The sequence below is a fragment of the Equus przewalskii genome, chromosome 15 (assembly GCF_037783145.1).
Source record: "Equus przewalskii isolate Varuska chromosome 15, EquPr2, whole genome shotgun sequence".
NCBI lineage: Eukaryota > Metazoa > Chordata > Mammalia > Perissodactyla > Equidae > Equus > Equus przewalskii.
This window is the reverse complement of record NC_091845.1, coordinates 67,294,211-67,313,759: the sequence shown is the minus strand read 5'-3', so window position 1 is coordinate 67,313,759 and position 19,549 is coordinate 67,294,211. Positions and strand designations below refer to the sequence as shown.

Below are 19,549 nucleotides of genomic sequence, written 5' to 3'. Positions count from 1 at the left end.
TTTCCTTTCAATATGGATTATCTTTATCACTTTGTAAATAAAAACCCCACAGCTTTCCATGGAATAACATGAAAAACTTTAAAGATATATTTTCCATAGTAAATCTTTGGATAAACAAATTTCTAAATCATCTAATAACATTTCCTATTTAATTTCTCCATCAGTTAAAACTAATAGACAAGAAAAGGCATCCAAACTGAAAATGAAGAAGTAAAATTATCTCTGTTCACAGACAACATGATCTCATATGTAGAAGACCCTAAAGATTCCACCAAAAAAAATAGTAGAACTAAAGAAATGAATTCAGCAAAGTTGCAGGATACAAAATCAATGCACAAAAATCAGTTGGGGTTTTTACACACTACCAACAACAATCTGAAAAGGAAATTAAGAAAACAATTCAATTTATAACAGCACCAAAAAGAATGAAACACTTGGTAACAAACCTACCAAGGAGGTGAAAGACTTGTACTATACACTGAAAACTATAAAACGTTGCTGAAAGAAATTAAAAAGATACAAATAAATGAAAACATGTCCTGTATTCATGGATTGGAAGACTTACTATTGTTAAAATGTCCATACTACACAGAGCAATATACAGATTCAACATAATCCCTATCAAAATCCCAACAATGCATTTTACAGATTAAAAAATCCATGCTAGGGGCCGGCCCAGTGGCCTACTGGTTAAGTTCGGCATGCTCTGCTTTGGCAGCCCAACTTCTGTTCCCCAGCGCAGACCTACACCACTTGACAGTGGTCATGCTGTGGCAGTGATCCACATACAAAATAGAGGAAGGCTGGCACACATGTGAGGTGAGGGCAAATCTTCGTCAGGAAAAAAAAAGAAACCATCCTAAAATTCATACGGAATCTCAAGGGACTCTGAACAGCCAAAACAATCTTGGAAAAAAAAAAAAACTTACAGGTTTCACACATCCTTATTTTAAAACTTACTACAAAGCTACAGTTATTCAAAACAGTGTGGAACTGGCATAAGGACAGACATATAGACCAACAGAACAGAACAGAGACCAGAAATGAACCCTGGCATATATACAATAAATGAATTGAATATATACATATTCAAATGATTTTGACAAGGGTGCCAAGACCATTCAATGGGGAAAAAGGACAGTCTTTTCAACAAATGATGTTGGGGAAAATTGGATATCCATATGCAAAAGAATGAAGTTGGACCTTTACCTTACACCAAATACATAAATGAACTCAAAAGGGATCAAGACCTAAATGCAAGAGCTAAAATTATAAAACTCTTAGAAGAAAACAGGGGAAAACCTTCATGATACTGAATTTGGCAATGATTTCTTGGATACGACAGCAAAAGTACAGGCAACAAAAGAAAAAAATAGATAAACTGAACTTAAAATCAAAAACTTTTGTGCATGAAAGGACACTATGAGTGGAGTAAAAAACCAACCTACAGAATGGGAGAAATATTTGTAAATCACGTATATGACAAGGGATTAATATCCAGAACATATAAAGAACTCCTACAACTCAAGAACAGTAATAAAAGAAAACAATTTGATTAAAAAGATGGCCAAAGGACTTGAATAGACATTTCTCCAAAGATATATAAACGGCAATAAGCACATGAAAAGATGCTCAACATCACTAATTATTAGGGAAATGCAAATCAAAACCACAAAATACCACTGCATATACATTAGAATGGCTGTTATAAAAACAAAACAGAAAATAAATATTGGTGAGGATGTATTCAGAAAAATTGAAACTCTTGTGCAGTGCTGGTGAGAATGTCAAATGGTACAGACATTAATGCACAGATTACGGTATGAAGTTTCCCCCCCAAATTAAAACAGATAATTACTATATGATTCAGCAATTCCACTTCTAGAGATATACCCAAAAGAAGTGAAAGTAGGGACTCAAACAGATATTTATATACCCATGTTCATAGCAGAATTATTCACAAGAGCTAAAAGGACACTTGGGAAGCAACCCAAGTGTCTATGAAAGGATTAATGGATAAACAAATGTGGTATATACACACACTGGAATATTACTCAGCCTTAAAAAGGAAGGATATTTTGACACATGCTTCAACATGGATGAATCTTGAAGACATTATGCTAAGCAAAAGAAGTCAATCACAAAAGGACAAATATTGTTGATTCCACTTATATGAAGCAGAATGGTGTTTGTCAGGGGTCTGAGGATGAAGGCAATGGGGAGTTAATGTTTAATGGGTATGGAGTTTCATTTTGGAAGATAAAAATAATTTCTGGAGATGGATGGTGGTGATGTTGCACAATGATGTGAATATATTTAATGTCACTGAAATATACACCTTAAAATAGTTAAACTGGTAAGTTTGACGTACATATCTTTTACCACAATAAAAAGTTAATAGAAAAACAACTTTTTGCTTTTACATAAACGAACAAGTTAGAATTTAGGATAATACATATTTTTATTTGATTAATTGTAGAATGAGAATTTTTTTTTAACACCTGAGGTATACAGTATTCTAATGGATTCTATCATACACAAAAAACCATTTATGAAGATCTCTGCTCCTAAATATTTCATGTCACTGTTCATATAGAATAGGAAAGTAAATATAAATCATTTGATCTAAAATAAGGGAAGCAGGGGCTGGCCCTGTAGCTGAGTGGGTAAGTTCGTGCACTCCACTTCGGCGGCCCAGGGTTTTGCCCGTTCAGATCCTGGACACCAACACAGCACCACTCATCAGGCCATACTGAGGTGGCACCCCACACGACACAACTAGAAGGACCCACAACTAAAAATATACAACTATGTACCAGGGAGCTTTGGGAAGAAAAAGGAAAAAATAAATTTTTTTAAAAAAAAAAAAAACAAAATAAAATAAGGAAAGCAGAGTGTAACAAGAAAAAAAATTAACACATTCACCCTGAGCTAACATCCACTGCCAATCTTCCTCAGCTTTTTTTGGTGTGTGAGCCAACACCACAGCATGGCCACTGACAGACTAGTGGTGTAGGTCTGTGCCCAGGAACAGAACCCAAGCAACCAAAGTGGAGTATGCCAAACTTAACCACTAGACCATGAGGGCTGACCCTCAAGGAAAACTTTTAAAGATAGAACTTCCTCAAACTTAACTAGTGAAAAACATCCTAAGTATACAAATATCAATGCTAAATATTACTGGTACTAGCACTCGAGAAAAAACAAATTATGGTCTTTTTCTAATATTCTGGTTTTTAATCCCTACTATGAAGTGACCCATGGGAAGAGCTATACACTTTACACATACAAAATTATATTTACAAAATCAGCTTAGTAAAAATATTAATATCTAGGGGGAAAAATCATTGCTTTTAAGTTTTTAATTCAACTCCTGACAAATTTTCCTCCCTGACTTCTTCTGGATCTTCCACAGCTTTGCACACCACACTGCACTTGTTCACTGACCTCGCAGATAATTCTCAAAGCCTTAGCTAAACTTACAAGCCAAACTTACCCTTTACAAAAGTTTAACCAAGACCAGGGTTCTAAATCAAGGTAATTCTGATTAATTTTATACAGATAAAAAACCAAAAACATTTGTGGAAAGTCTCTTTTCCTCTAAACTGGTATGGTTGTCCTAAATGTTGCCTGAAATGTGACTTCCATAGCAACCTACTAACAATTCACCCAAGCTTACAGAGCTTATTTTTGGCATTTATAAAAAAAGAAAATCTATTATTTCTTTCTGATTACATAAAGCTATAGTGTGTCAATATTTAAAGTGCTCCTATCATATACCCTTTTTAAGAGTGTGCAATCTTACATTTAAGGTGTTTGCTAAACCTCATTTTGTTTCTCTAAGACTCTCATAAGATAATGCTTTTTCATGATTATTTAACCAGTATAACCTCTAGAAAATAATTTATTTAGCATTTCCTGCAGTTCTTTTTGTCATTCTTCCAGACATAACTCTCCATTCATCTGATCTACAGGTAACACTTTTTTAGCCATAGGAAGTCAAAATTTAACCATCATAAATTCTGCTGTTTTATACATTAAAAATATACTCAGGTTGAAAAAAAAGCCATAACTTTCCATCAAAACCCAAGGAATTTAAATCTTTTTGTCTATGGTACCTAACCCAAAAGAGACACAAACTTAGGTTCAACAATATCTGAGGGACCAATAATAGGAAGCCATCTGTTCAAAAAAATTTTAGTCTCAGGACCCTTTCACACTTTTAAATTACTGAAGACCCAAAAGAGTTTTTCTTTATAGGAGTTATTTATGTGGAGGTCCACTGTATTCAAAATTAAAACTGAGAAATTGTTTAAATATTTATTTTTAATTCACTTAATATATCTTATCAACATAAATAACTATGGAAATAATTAGTTTTTGAAAATTAATGAAAAGAGTGCCACTGTTTTACATTTTTACAAATCTCTGTAATGTCTGGCTTAATAGAAGATAGCTGGAGTCTCCTAGCCACTTCTGCATTCAATCTAAGTTATCCTGGTTCAAGTATATAAAGAAAATCTCTATTCATAACTAGACAGAAAATGGCGGCACACTTTAAAAGCCTTTTCAGACAATTGTGGATACTCTTCTTTAACACTAAATCAAAACTTGACTAGTGGTATCTCTTAAAGGTTAGTCGCAATGTGAAATATGAAACTTGACAATGAACTTTTCATTCTTTTTCACACTAAAATCCATGTACTTTGATTGTATCTTTTACCCATGAGTGATTTCATAACATGATGAATCAGTCATTTGGGAAATGCTGGTTCACCAAGTTATTCAGGTATTCCAACTATTGACACATTTCATTATATACAATATCAGAAATGTCACATTTATTAACATCACTACCAATATTATCAGAAAAGTCTTTTAAGTACCGTGAAGCTGACAACACAGATTTTCTCAAAATCTGATCTTTTCTGGAAAGCTCAATTTTTATCACTAGTAACAAATATTGATAGTTACTTTCCTTGAAGTGTAAGTTCACTTTGTTCCTTTTCATAAAACATGTTCGCCAAATATCCAAGTAGAGATAACCATAGTTTGTTACTTGTTATTTCAAGTAAAAAGATATTCCACGGAAAAGATGCCTAGTTCAGATAGCAATTCCAGCACACAAATCCTTTTCCTGTGCAGCACATACCCATTTTATCATACCAGATGCTTGGGATCAAGATTAATAAAATTAATTTATACCTAAATATAGTCTTGGGCCAGCCCCTGTGAGCCTAATGGTTAAGTTCAACATGCTCTGTGCTTCAGTGGCCCAGGTTCAGTTCCCAGGCACAGACCTACACCACTCGTCTGTCAGTGGCCATGCTACAGTGGTGGTTCATATACAAAAAGCTGAAGATTGGCAATGGATGTCAGCTCAGGGCAAATCTATCTCAGTAGGAAAAAAAAGAAAAGAAAAAGAAAAGGGGAGGGGGAGGCCTGGTCCCATGACCTAGTGGTTAAGTTTGGCGCACTCCACTTCAGCGGCCTTGGTTCCATTCCCGGGTGTGGATCTACACCATTCGTCAGTGGCCATGCTGTGGTGGCAACCCACATACAAAATAGAGGAAGACTGGCACAGATGTTAGCTCAGGGCAAATCTTCCTCAGCAAAAAAACCCAAAAAACAAAAAAACAGTCTTAAGGGAAATGGGCCTTTTTTTTCCCCCCACTGTGAGTACATGGAGGTAAAGAATACAGACTACTAGACAGTTTGGTGCCGCTGTTGTGATTGCTAATAAGAATATCAGCAGTTTTACTCACCATTACTTTTGTACAATGAGTGCAAGGGTCAGCAAAGTAAAAAGCGCATGTAACATTTTATTGTTATTATGAGAACAGTGTTGACCTCAGGGACTCCCAGGGGTTCATGGAGCACATTTTGAGAACTACTGATTTATATGTACCAACAAGTCTCTAAGATACTATAAACTACTGATCCTAAATTCAGTTAACAGAACACCCTAAACTAGCCTCTAAGAATGACTCAGACAGCTAGTGTTTCCAAGGAAAGAAAAAAACAGCAGGCCCAAAGTGTGCAGTAAAGGATTAACCTTAGCAAAGAAAAGTCTGGCTTTTCCCCAGCTCCTGGGAAGTAACCTCTAAGCCCTTGGAATGTCCTGTTTGACAAAAGTGTCTTTGTTTACCTAGGGACCTTGGGCCACAAAGATACTCTAATAATGTGATTCATGGTGAGGGTTTTGGGCCATGCAGTATCAGCTTGACCTCTGGAGGGGATGGAGACTAAGATCAGCCACAGGGGTAGCCAGCCATATGTGACTGACACCCAATAAAAATCTTGGACACCAAGGCTCAGATGGGCTTCCCTGGTTGGTAATACTCCATGCAGGTTGTCATACATTTGCCAGGAGAAATAAGCACTGTCCACACAACTCCACTGGGAGAGGACAACTGGAAGTTCATAGCTGGAAGTCTCCTGGACCTTACTCTATGTCCCTTTTCCCACTGCTAGTTTTTACCTGTATCCTTAAACTGTCGTAAACCATTACCATTGCTGAATTCTGTGAGTCCTTCTAGCAAATTACTGAACCTGAGAGTGGTCCTGAGGACCTCCTGAGCTATGAAAAGTTAGCTACAATCCAACTTCTGAGTATACAAAAGCCAATTCCTCACCTACAAGTTTCTCTACACAAGACATTTAGTTTTGCCCAGGGCCAAAAACTGGTGTGTGTGTGTGTCTGTGTACACGCACGCAGGCTCCATAGATCCATAACTGCCAAACTGCAAATTAACTACCTTCAATCTGCTCGTTTAAAGCAGTTTCTCAACCCCTGCAATATTGACATTTTAGAGCAGATGATTCTTTGTTGGGGGGTGGATGTCCTGTTCCTTGTAGGATGTTTAGCAGCATCTCTGGCCTCTATACAATAGATGCCAGTACCGTCATGCATCACTTAATGACAGGGATATGCTCTGAGAAAATGTGTCATTAGGCAATTTCGTCATCGTGCAAACATCATAGAATGTACTTACAAACTCAGACAATATAGCCTACTATGCACCTCGGTTATATGGTACTAACCTTACAGAACCACCATAGGATATGTGGTCTGTCACTGACTGAAATGTCATTACGTGGTGCATGACTGTGTTATGCTTTCCCTTTCCCCAGTTATAGCAATCAAAAACGTCTCCAGTCATTGAAAAATACTCCCTGCCTCCTGCCACTGAGAATAACTGTTTTGGAGGAAAATCATCCTGGAAGCCTGATCTTACCTTTTTGTTGTTAATGTTCTTTAAAAAAAAAAAAAAGGAATAAATTCCATTTTAGCTCTATCTTCTCACCTTTCCTAAATTTAATTATTTGATAATGGTTCTGAGTCTTACCTACAAACGATACTTGGAAAACAGTACTGAACTAAACTCTTCCTTCTAGGGGACTCAGTCAGATCATAAATTTCAAGAGTGAAGGAAACCTCCAATAATGATCTTTCAGTAAAGACATATATATATCTTCTGTACCTCATGCACATTACTGCACACCAGAGAAGGAAGACAGGCCAGTGTTTCTGAACCTTGGAAGTGCACATCAAAATAACCTGAGATGCTTTTTTAAAAAATATAGGTACCAGAGTCCCATTTCAGATACACCTAATCAGAATTCATTATTCACCCATCAATTATTTGCATGTCCACTATACACAAAACATTATTTTAGGTGATGGGAATACAGTAGTAAATAACAGACATGGTCCTTGCTCTCTTTGAACTCATATTCCAGTAGAGGGAGACAGACCATAAACACATAGACAAACAAACAGAATTACTTCAGATAGTGCTCTAGGAAAATGAAACAGTATAATGGGATCAATTTCCTGCATTCTCACCAATATCAGTAGAGATATTATCAAAGTACTAAATGTGGTACATGAAAATGTTATTTTTGTATTCTAGTATTTAGAAAGCCTGTGACACAATTATATGCCTAAATTCCCTATATGTGTTTGGTGCTTGGCAAAACTGTGGCCCCTACTATTTGGGAAATTCTAAGCTCAAGACTAAATAGGTAAATTCCCTCACAGTTTTAATTCTAACCTCCATTAGTACAAGGAAAACATTAAACTCTTGAAAATGGTAGAGTTTGAAGATTTTTATGAATAAAGAAAAAAAGAGCTCCCACACTCCTAAAGGCAACTGTAGGCAATAAGTAAGAGTAGTCCAGAAACAACATCATCTCCTGCAGAAGTTACTCAAAGGAAAAAACATCCATTGACAAGCTGACAATCACAAGGATTGTTTACAACAGAATCTGGCAAGACTGGGGGAGGGGATTTTTTTTCCTTTCATTTTATACTTCTGTGAAGAACTGGCAACAAAAACCTGAAATACGTAAGTTTTTTGCTCTTCAATTCTTCCTGAGAAGCGAAAAACAAAACCTCTTATATAGCCTTTCCATGGTTAAAAAAAAGTTGAGTACCAAATAAGAAAAAGATCAAACACTTCTCTGTCATATCGAACTACTAAATGGTACAGCTTTAATACACCCAGCCTTTAAGAATTAGGGGGGAAAAAAGAGGTCAGATGCCAGAAGGTGTTTATCTAATGCTTCAACACACACCTTATTCCATATACACAAACAGTAAGCAACCTTGTTCTTCCTGTAATAGTAGTTCTCAAACTGTCGTTTCACAAACTTCACTGACAGCTCCCATGGTTCCTACTGTGCAAACTATATATGGATCTGTCACAAATCTGTAAATATTTTATGCCTGCAAGGAAGTAGCTACTTGGATATAAACAGTTTTTAACTGCCTAAAAGAACAAAGAAGGAATTCCAGAGAAAAAGGCAAATTCATACTCCTCTTAAAGCTCATGGTCTGTCATTGTCATCTCTACACAAGCATTCAGAACAGTCTTAGAAAGTCCTTTCCTTGAGGCTCAAATCTGATGACAAAACTATGTACAAAATCTTCCATAGTTGCTCCGCGCAGCTATAAAGTTCAAGTCCCATAGCTTAGAACACAAGACACTCCAGGAATTGGCCCCAACATACTTCCCCCCAGCCTCATCTCCTGCCATCCCTTCTCAGTCCTCACTCAACTTAATAGCACATGTAAGCTCCTAAGGCATATGATCCCCAATTGAGAAGATGGGAAGGGGCTCACTAACTCTAACATGTATTCTTCAGGAGCTAGAGATGAAAGTCAAATACTAAAGGAAGTTCTTCAAGGTGAAAGGAAGTGACACCAGGTAGTAACTGGAATCCTATGAAGAAATAAAGAATACTGGCAAAAGTAATTACAAATGAAGGAAAAACGACAATATAAAGTAAAAGGCAGTACAGACATATTCTTTACTCTTTTCTTCTCTCGGTTTAAAAGCTAACTGATTAAAATAATTATAAAATTGTATTGTTAGGCTTATAACATATAATGATGTAATACATATGACAATAATAGCACAAAAAAGAGAGAAGGGAATGAAGGTATAATGGAGTTATATCAGATGGCAACTTGAATCCACAAGAAAAAAACAGACTATCAGAAATGGTAAATATGTTGGTTAACATAAAAGACTATAAATGTTTTTCTCATTTTCTCTTTTTTAAAAGACATACACTGTTTAAAGCAAAAATTAAACACTCTCTTGTTGGGTTGATTACATAAATGAATATATATGACAATAATAGCACAAAAAAGAGAGGAGGAAATAGAACTATCTTGGAGCATTATTAGTATTAATCTAAAATAGAGTGTCATAAATTCAGATACATACTGTAATCCCTACATCAAACATTAAGAAAAATAGAACTTAAAGAAATGTAAATGGGAAAAAGAAAATAAATGGTGATGTCACCATGAACGAGTGACCTGTTCCCTTTATCTCTCCCCCTTCAAACAACAACCAAATAGATATGCATCGATCAACAGATGATAACCACACAGCACAACAGGATGCCTGAGAGACCTGCAGAGATAGACATCTGAAGGTGGATGGTCTACGCCCGGGGACGTGGTGGACATAGGTGACACTCTCTGGCTCTCCAGCAGCCCTATGCACACTTGTGACTGCTCTCCTGGCTGGAGCACCAATAGTACCGCTGCGGCCCCAAAGGTGGGAGTCCACCTCATTGCGACTGCAGGACCAGGTGACAGGAGCCCTGAGCCCCACATGATAGCTCTCCTGCCCAGTGAGAGAGCCACAGTGCCGCTGTGGTCCCAGTGAGGGCCCAGGTTCAGACCTGGTGGGGAGGCCCTGGTCACTAAGTACAATCGCTGGTGAAACCTAGGAAGAGGTGGTGGTGGTGGATCTGTGCACCCAGGCAGACGACTTCCTGGCTGCTAAGAACACCCATACTACTGCTGCAGCCAGAAAAGTGGGAGCATGCCTCCATGGAACTGTGGGAGTAGGCAGCAGCAGACCTGAGACCCTGCATGATCACTTTCCCATTTGGTGGGAGAGCCCACAGTGCCACTGTGGTCCCAAAGAGTGGCCGAGGCTCATACAGGCACAGCTGCCAGGGGTCAAGGTGGGCTCAGAATACACAGCTCCTGCCCCTCCCCTCAGTGGCAGCAACTGAATCCGCCACCAGATACTATCATGTGTGAAGGTATAAATCCACTCCATCAAATAGTATGAAGAGGTGTATTAAGGCTCCAGAGCAAAAGGAAAAAGACCAACACACAGAATGAATCCTGAATACACAGAAATTTACAATCTAAATGACCAAGAATTCAAAATAGCTATCATAAATAAACTCAACAAGTTACAGGAAAACTCAGAAAAACAGTTCAATGAAATCCAGAATAAAATTAATGAACAGAGGAAATTCTTCACAAAAGAGATTGAAACTATAAAGAAAAATCAATCAGAAATGTTAGATATGAAAAACACAATGAATGAGATAAAGAAAGATCTGGAGTCCATAAACAACAGAGCTGATATTATGGAGGACAGACTTACCAATTTAGAGGACAGAAATATAGAAATGCTTCAGATGGAGGAGCAGAGAGAACTAAGACTAAAAAGAAATGAAATTCTCTCAGAAATATCTGACTCAATTAGGAAATGCAGCATAAGGTTTATAGGTATTCCAGACGGACAAGAGAGGAAGAAAGGAGCAGAGAGCTTGTTCAAAGAAATAATAGCTGGGAACTTCCCAAACCTGGGGAGGGATATGGAATTACAAGTGAAAGAAACTAACAGAACTCCTAGTGACATCAATGTAAAAAGATCTTCTCCAAGGCACATATCAGTAAAACTGACTTAAAATGTTAAGGGCAGCAAAGCAGAAGAAAATAACCTACAAAAGAACTCCCATCAGGATTTCAGCGGATTTCTGAGCAGAAACCTTACAGGCTAGGAGACAGTAGAAAGATATATTCAAAATTCTAAAGGACAGAAACTTTCAGGCAAGAATACTCTACCCAGCAAAAATAACCTTCAAATATGATGAAGAAATAAAAACTTTCCCAGATAAGCGAAAGCTGAGTGAGTTCATCGCCACAAGACTCCCCATACGAGAAATGATCAAGAAGGCTCTCACACTTGCAAAAAAAAAAGAAAGGGTTTACAAAGCCTTGAGCAAGGAGATAAATATGCAGACAAAATAGGAAAATTGCAACTCGCTATCAGAACAGGTTAGCAAACACTTAATTATAAAATTAAAGATAAAGAGAAGGAAAACAAGAATATAATCCCATCATTTTAACCACAAACTCACAACACAAAATAGAATAAGTTGTGATAATAACTTAGACGGGGAAGAGGAAAGGGATGGAATCTGCTTAGACTAAGGAAATAAGAGGCTATCAGAAAATGGACTAGGTCACCTACAAGATCTATTATACAAATCTCATGGTAACCACTAAACAAATAATCAGAACAGAGAGACAAATGATAAATAGAGAGAAAACAGAGAAAACCTTCAGAGAGAGCCACCAAACTGAATTGGTAGTCTGAAACACACAGGACAAGAAATAAGGAAATAAAGAACAACCAGAAAACAAGTGATAAAATGGCAGCATTAAGCCCTCATATATCAATAATCACTCTAAATGTAAATGGATTGAATTCACTAGTAAAAAGATACAGAGTGGCTGGATGGATTAAAAAACAGCACCCAACAATATGCTGCCTCCTGGGAACACAACTCAGCTCTAAAGACAAACAGGCTCAGAGTGAAGGGATGGAAGAAGATACTACAAGCTAATGGCAAACAAAAGAAAGCAGGAGTTGCAATAATTATATCAAAGTAGACTTCAAGATAAAAAAGGCAAAGAGAGACAAAGAAGGCCAGTCTATAATGATAAAAGGGACATTCCACCAAGAGGACATAACACTTATAAATATACATGCACCTAACACAGGATCACCAAAGTACATAAAGTAACTATTAACTGACCTAAAAGGAGATATTAACAGCAACAGAGTAATAGTAGGGGACCTTAACATCCCACTTACATCAATGGATAGATCATCCAGACAGAAAGTCAACAAGGAAATAGGGCAACTAAACAAAAAACTAGATCAGTTGGACTTAATAGATATGTACAGAATACTCCATCCAAAAACAGCAAAATACACATTCTTCTCAAGTCCACATGGAACATTCTTAAGGACAGACTATATGCTAGGAAACAAGGCAAGCCTCAATAAACTTAAGACTGAAATCATATCAAGCATCTTTTCCGACCATAATGCTATGAAACTACAAATCAAATACAAGAAAAAAGCTGGGAAAGTGACAAAGATGTGGAGACTAAACAACACATTACTGAACAACCAATGGATCATTGAAGAAATTAAATGAGAAATCAGAAAATATCTGGAGACAAATGAAAATGAAAATACACCATACCAACTCATATGGGATGTAGCAAAAGCAGTTCTAAGAGGGAAATTCATAGCAATACAGACCCGCCTTAAACAAGAAAAATCTCAAATAAGCAATCTTAAACTGCACCTAATAGCACTAGAAAAAGAAGAACAAAGCTCAAAGTCAGCAGGAGGGAAATAATAAAAATTAGAGCAGAAATAAATGAAACATAAACCAAAAAAAACAGTAGAAAGGATCAATTAAACTAAGAGTTGTTTCTTTGAGAAGATAAACAAAATTGACAAACCCTTAGCCAGACTCACTAAGAAAAAAGAGAGAAGGCTCAAATAAACAAAATTAGAAATGAAAGAGGAGAACTTACAATGGATACCACAGAACTACACAGGATTATAAGAGAATACTATGAAAAACTATGCCAACAAATTGGACAATCTAGACGAAATGGATAAATTCTTAAGACTCTGACAACCTCCCAAAATTCAATCAGGAAGAAACAGAATCTGAATAGACCAGTCATAAGTAAAGAGATTGAAACAGTAATCAAAAACCTCCCAAAAAATAAAAGTCCAGGACCAGATTGCTTCTCTGGAGAATTCTACCAAACATTCAATGAAAACTTAATACCTATCCTTCTCAAAGTATTCCAAAAAATTGACGATGAAACACTTCCTAACACATTTTACGAGACCAATATCACCCTGATCCCAAAGCCAGACAAGGACAACACAGAGGCAAAACTACAGGTCAATACTGCTGATGAAGATAAATGCAAAAATCCTCAAGAAAATATTGGCAAACTGAATAGCAATACATTAAAAGGATCATACAACATGACCAAGTGGGATTTATACCAGGGACACAGAAATGGTTCAAAATCTACAAATCAACTAATGTGATATGCCACATTAATAAAATGAGGAATAATACCCACAAGATCATCTCAACAGATGCAGAGAAAGCATGTGACAAGATCCAACATCCATTTATGATAAAAACTCTCAATAAAATGGGTACAGAAGGAAAGTACATCAACAGAATAAAGACCGTATATGACAAACCAACAGCCAACCTTATACTCAACAGGAAAAAACTGAAAGCCATCCCTCTGAGAACAGGAACAAGACAAGGGTGCCTGCTCTGACCACTCTTATTCAACATAGTACTGGAGGTTTGGGCTAGAGCAATTAGGCAAGAAAAAGAAATAACAGGTATCCAAATTGGCAAGGAAGAAGTGAAACTCTCGCTCTTTGCAAATGACATGATTTTATATACAGAAAACCCTAAAGAATCCATTGGAAAACTATTAGAAATAACTACAGCAAAGTTGCAAGCTACAAAATCAACTTACAAAAATCAGCTGCATTTCTACTCTAATAAACTAACAGAAAGAGAACTCAAGAATACAATCACATCGACAATCACAACAAAAATAAAAAAATATCTAGGAATAATTTTAACCAAGGAAGTGAAAGACTTATACAATGAAAACTTTAAGACATCATTGAAAGAAATCAATGAAGACATAAAGAAATGGAAAGATATTCCATGCACATGGATTGGAACAACAAACATATAGTTAAAATGTCCATACTACCTAAAGCAATCTACAGATTCAATGCAATTCCATTCAGAATCCCAATGATATTCTTCATGGAAATAGAACAAAGAATCCTAAAATTCATATGGGGCAACAAAAGACCACGAAAAGCTAAAGGAATCCTGAGAAAAAAAAGAACAAAGCTGAAGGCATCACAATCCCTGGTGTCAAAATATACTACAAAGCTATAGTAATCAAAACACCATCGTACTGGTACAAACACAGACACACATCAATGGAATAGAACTGAAAGCCCAGAAATAAAACCACACATCTACAGACAGCTAATTTTTAACAAAGGAGCTAATAACATACAATGGAAAAGGGAAAGTCTCTTCAATAAATGGTGCTGGGAAAACTGGACAGCCACATGCAAAAGAATGAAAGTAGACCATTATCTTTCACCATATATGAAAAGTAACTCAAAATGGATCAAAGACTTGAAGGTAACACCTGAAACCACAAAACTCCTAGGAGAAAATATAGGCAGTACACTCTGACATTGGTCTTAGAAGCATCTTTCAAATACCATGTCTACTTGGGCAAGGGAAACAAAAAAAAAATTAAGAAGTGGGACTTCATCAGACTAAAGAGCTTCTGCAAGGCAAAGGAAACCAGGAACAAAACAAAAAGACAACCCACCAACTGGGAAAAAATATTTGTAAATCATATATCCAACAATGGGTTAATTTTCAAAATATATAAAGAACTCTTACAACTCAACAGCAACAAAATAAACAACCCAATCAAAAATTGGGCAGAGGATATGAACACACATTTTTCCAAGGAAGATATAGAGAAGGCCAATAGGCACATGAAACAATGTTCAACATCACTAATCATGACAGAAACACAAATCAAAACTACAATGAGCTATCACCTAACACCTGCTAGAATGCCTATAATTACCAAGACAAAAAACAACAAACGTTGGAGAGGATGTGGAGAAAAGGGAACCCTCAGACACTGCTGGTGGGAATGCAAACTGGTGCAGCCACTTTGGAAAACAGTATGGAGATTTCTCAAAAGTTAAAAATAGAAATACCATACTATCCAGCTATCCCACTACTGGGTATTTATCCAAAGAACTTGAATCAAAAATTCAAAGAAACTTATGCACCCCTATGTTCATTGCAGCATTATTCACAATAGCCAAGATGTGGAAGCAACCCAAGTGCCCAAAGACTGATGAATGGATAAAGAGGATGTGGTATGTGTGTGTGTGTGTGTATATATATGTGTGTGAATATTACTCAGCCATAAAAAAGACAAAATCATCTCATTTGCAAAAACATGGATGGACTTTGAGGGTATTATGTTAAGCAAAATAAGCCAAAGACAAACACCATGTAATTTCACTCATATGTGGAAGATAAACAAATACCTGGACAAAGAGAACAGATTAGTGGGTACCAGATGGGAAGGGGGGGAGGGTGGGCAGGCATAAGGAGTAAAGGGGCATATATATATGGTGGCTGACAAATAATAATGTACAACTGAAATTTCACAATGTTATAAACTATTACAACCTCAATAAAATAAAAAAAGAAAAAAGGTGATAAAAGAGGAAGAGAAGAACAAAAAAGACGAGATATACAGAAAACAAACTGCAAATGGGGATGCAAATCCAACCATTTCAAAAATAACATTAAATAAAAAAGGACTAAATACTCCATTAAAAAGACAGAGTGTTGGATGGATAAAAGAAGCAACAGCCAAATATGCTGTCTACAGAAGACACTTTAGATTCAAAGATAAAAATAGGATGAAAGGATGTAAAAAGATATAATACATAAACAATAACCATCAGAGAACTGAAGTCGCTATACAAATATCTGACAAAACAGACAAGTAAAAAAAAAAGTTACTCAAGACAAAGAGGGACATTTTATAACACTGAAAGTATCAATTCAACAGGAAGACACAATAAAAATACAAGCATACAGACCTAACAAAACAGCCCCAAAATAGTGGAAGCAAAAATAAAAGAAATGAAGGGAGAAATAGGCAATTAAACAATAATAGTTAGAGACTTCAATACTCACACTCAATATGGGTAGAAGAAGTAAACAGGAAATCAGCAAGAATACTGATTTTAAACAACACTATTAACCAGTTTGACCTAACTAACATGTATAGACGACTCCACCCAACGACAGCAGAATTCACATTCTTCTCCAGTACGCATGGAATATTCTCCAGGATAGACCATATGCCAGGCCATAAAACAAGTCTCAAACTCAAAAGAATTAAAACGATACAAAGAATTTTCCTCAATCACAATAAAATTAAAGCAGAAAACGACAAAAAGAAATTTGGGAAGTCCATAAATGTATGGATATTAAACAAGACACTTCTAAATAACCCAGGGCTCAAAGACAAAATCACATGGAAACTCAACATATTTTGAGCTGAATGAAAAAAATATACATATCAAAATGTATAGGATAGTTAACACAGTACTTAAAGGCAAATTTATAGCTGTACACATCAATGTTAGAGAAGAAAGACCTCAGGTAAATTTCCATCTTAAGATATTAGGGAAAAAAAGCAAAATAAACCCAAAGCAAGGAGAAGAAATTATAATTAGAGGGGAAATCAATACACTAGAAGGGAGGAAAAATAGAGAAAAATCAATAATACCAATGTTGGTTCTTTGAAAAGACCAACAAAATTGACAAACCTTTAGCTAGACTGACCAGGAAAGAAAGAATGAGGACAAATTACCAAAATCAGGAATAAAAAGGGGTATATCAGTAAGCACCTTAGAGAAAAAAGGATTACAGTCACGTGCCACTTAACCATGGGGATACATTCTGAGAAATGCATCATTAGGCGATTTCATCACTGTGCAAAACATTATAGAGTATATTTACACAAACCTAGATGCATACTTACACAGCTAGGCTATATGTTACTAATTTTATGGGACCACCATTGTATATGCAGTCCATCATTGACTGAAAGGTCATTATGCAGTGCATGACTGTAAAAGTGAATACTATCAACAACTTTATGCCAACTAGTTAGACAATTTAGAAAAAATAAACAAACTCCCTGAAAGACACAAATTACTGAAACTGACTCAAGAGGAAATAGAAAATCTGAACAGATCTATAATAAGCGAAGAAACTGAATTAGTAATTTTAAAGCTTACCACAAAGAAAAGTCATGGCCCACATAGCTTCACCGGTAAACTCTACCAAACATTTAAAGAAGAAATAATACTAATCCTTCACAAACTCTTCTAGAAAAGAGAGGAGGGAACACTTCCCAATTCATTTTATGAGGCCAACATTACTCTCATACCAAAGTCAGACAAAGATATCAAAAGAAAAGAGATATAAAAATCCTCAATAAAATAATATTAAGCCAAATCCAGCGACATACAACAGGCATTATAGTTTGGCTATTCTTCAAACATTAAATCTAAACTTACCAAATGACCCAGCAATTCCACTCCTATGAATCTTCCCAAGAGAAATTAAAATATGTCTACATAAAGATTTATATAAGAATATTCACAGCAGTATTATTTGTAATTGCCAAAAATGGGAAACAATTCAAATTTCTATCAACTGATGAATGGATAAACAAAAAATGTGGTATATCCATACAAGGGAATACTATTCAACAATGAAGAATTAATACATGCAACGTTATGAATGTACCTCAAAAACGTTTATGCTAAGATGCCAGACAAAAAGATCATATTACATGATTCCATTTCTATGCAATGTCCAGAAAAGGTAAATTTATAGAGACAGATCACTAATCAGTGGCTGCCTGGGTCTGACGGTGGGACCAGGAGTGACTGCAAAATGGGGGTGAGTTATTGTGATATTGTGATTTTTAATAAGAAATATATATTTGGTCTTCGTCCCTCTTCCTGGCACAAAGCTCCTAAAATCCTTGGAATTTCCTGGGTAGAGAGCAACAAAGGGGTCCCTTGTTGTGTTAATGAGCTAACTTTTGGAAAACATCTAAGGATGGGGGCTGCTTGCCTGGAGAACCAACCATGTGATGAGAGGGTTGGAACTTTCAGTCCCATGTCCCACACCACCCCAGCCCCAGGGAAGGGAGAAAGGTTGGAGATCAAGTTCAATCACCAATAGCCAATGATTTAATCTATCACGTCTATGTAATGAATCTTCTGTAAAAATCCAAAAGGATAAGGTTCAGAGGGCTTCCAGGTTGGTGAACATGTGGAGATTAGGGGAGAGTGGCACTCCCAGAGAACATGGATGCTCCATGCCCCTTCCCACATACCCTGCCCTACGCATCTCTTCCATCTGGCTGGTCCTGAATTATATCTTTCTATAACAAACCAGTAATCCAGTAAGTGAAACGTTTCTCTGAATTCTGTGAGCCACTCTAGCAAATTAACCGGGAACCTTCAATTTACAGCCAGTCAGCCAGAAGCTCAAGTGATAACCTGGACTTGCTATTAGCTTCTAAAGGAGGGATGGGGAAACAGTCTTGTAGGACTAATCCCTTAACCTGTGGGATCTGACACTATCTCCAGGTAGGCAGATTCAGAATTGAATTGAACTGTAGGATACCCATCTGGTGTCAGAAGTGTAGTGAGTGTGGCAGTAGCGTGAGAATAAAGGAGAAACACACAGGAGAACTGAGGTTTACCAAAGCTATCTTTCTGGGTGATGGAAATGTTCTAAAACTGGATTGTGCTCATTGGTGCATAACTCTTTAAATTTACTAAAATAACTGAACTGTACTCTTAAAACAGGTTTATTTTATGGTATGTAAATTACATCTCAATAAAGTTAAAATAAATCAAAAAAGGAGCCACTGGTTTAATCAATCACTAGAGCTGAATCCATCTTGAAAGGCTGATCAGCTGTACAGGATCTTTGTTGTAGCCAGCAGAACAAAAAAACGACTGAATTTTAGATGGAGAGAGCTGAAGTGGGTAAAAGGAGGATTTTCTTACAGGGTTGTTAGGCACATAGGAATGTGGAACCATTGCAAGCTATACAAATTCAGCACGTTTTAGAATCGATGTTGTTCAAAGAGAAGGTTATTGGAAGGGTGGGTCAGATTTGTTTCCAAGGATAATAAGAGGATACATGGAAAAAAATAGAAAAAAATTATATATACTTAGCCTTAACAAATGACAATGGAGAGGAATTT

General features: G+C 36.5%; 1 protein-coding gene across 6 annotated transcripts in view; it reads right to left on the bottom strand.

Annotated features, from left to right (window-relative positions):
* ANKRD28 (ankyrin repeat domain 28) overlaps positions 1-19,549 on the bottom strand; it is a 200,659-nt gene that overhangs the window by 159,291 nt on the left and 21,819 nt on the right. The gene's annotated exons all lie outside the window — the stretch shown is intronic.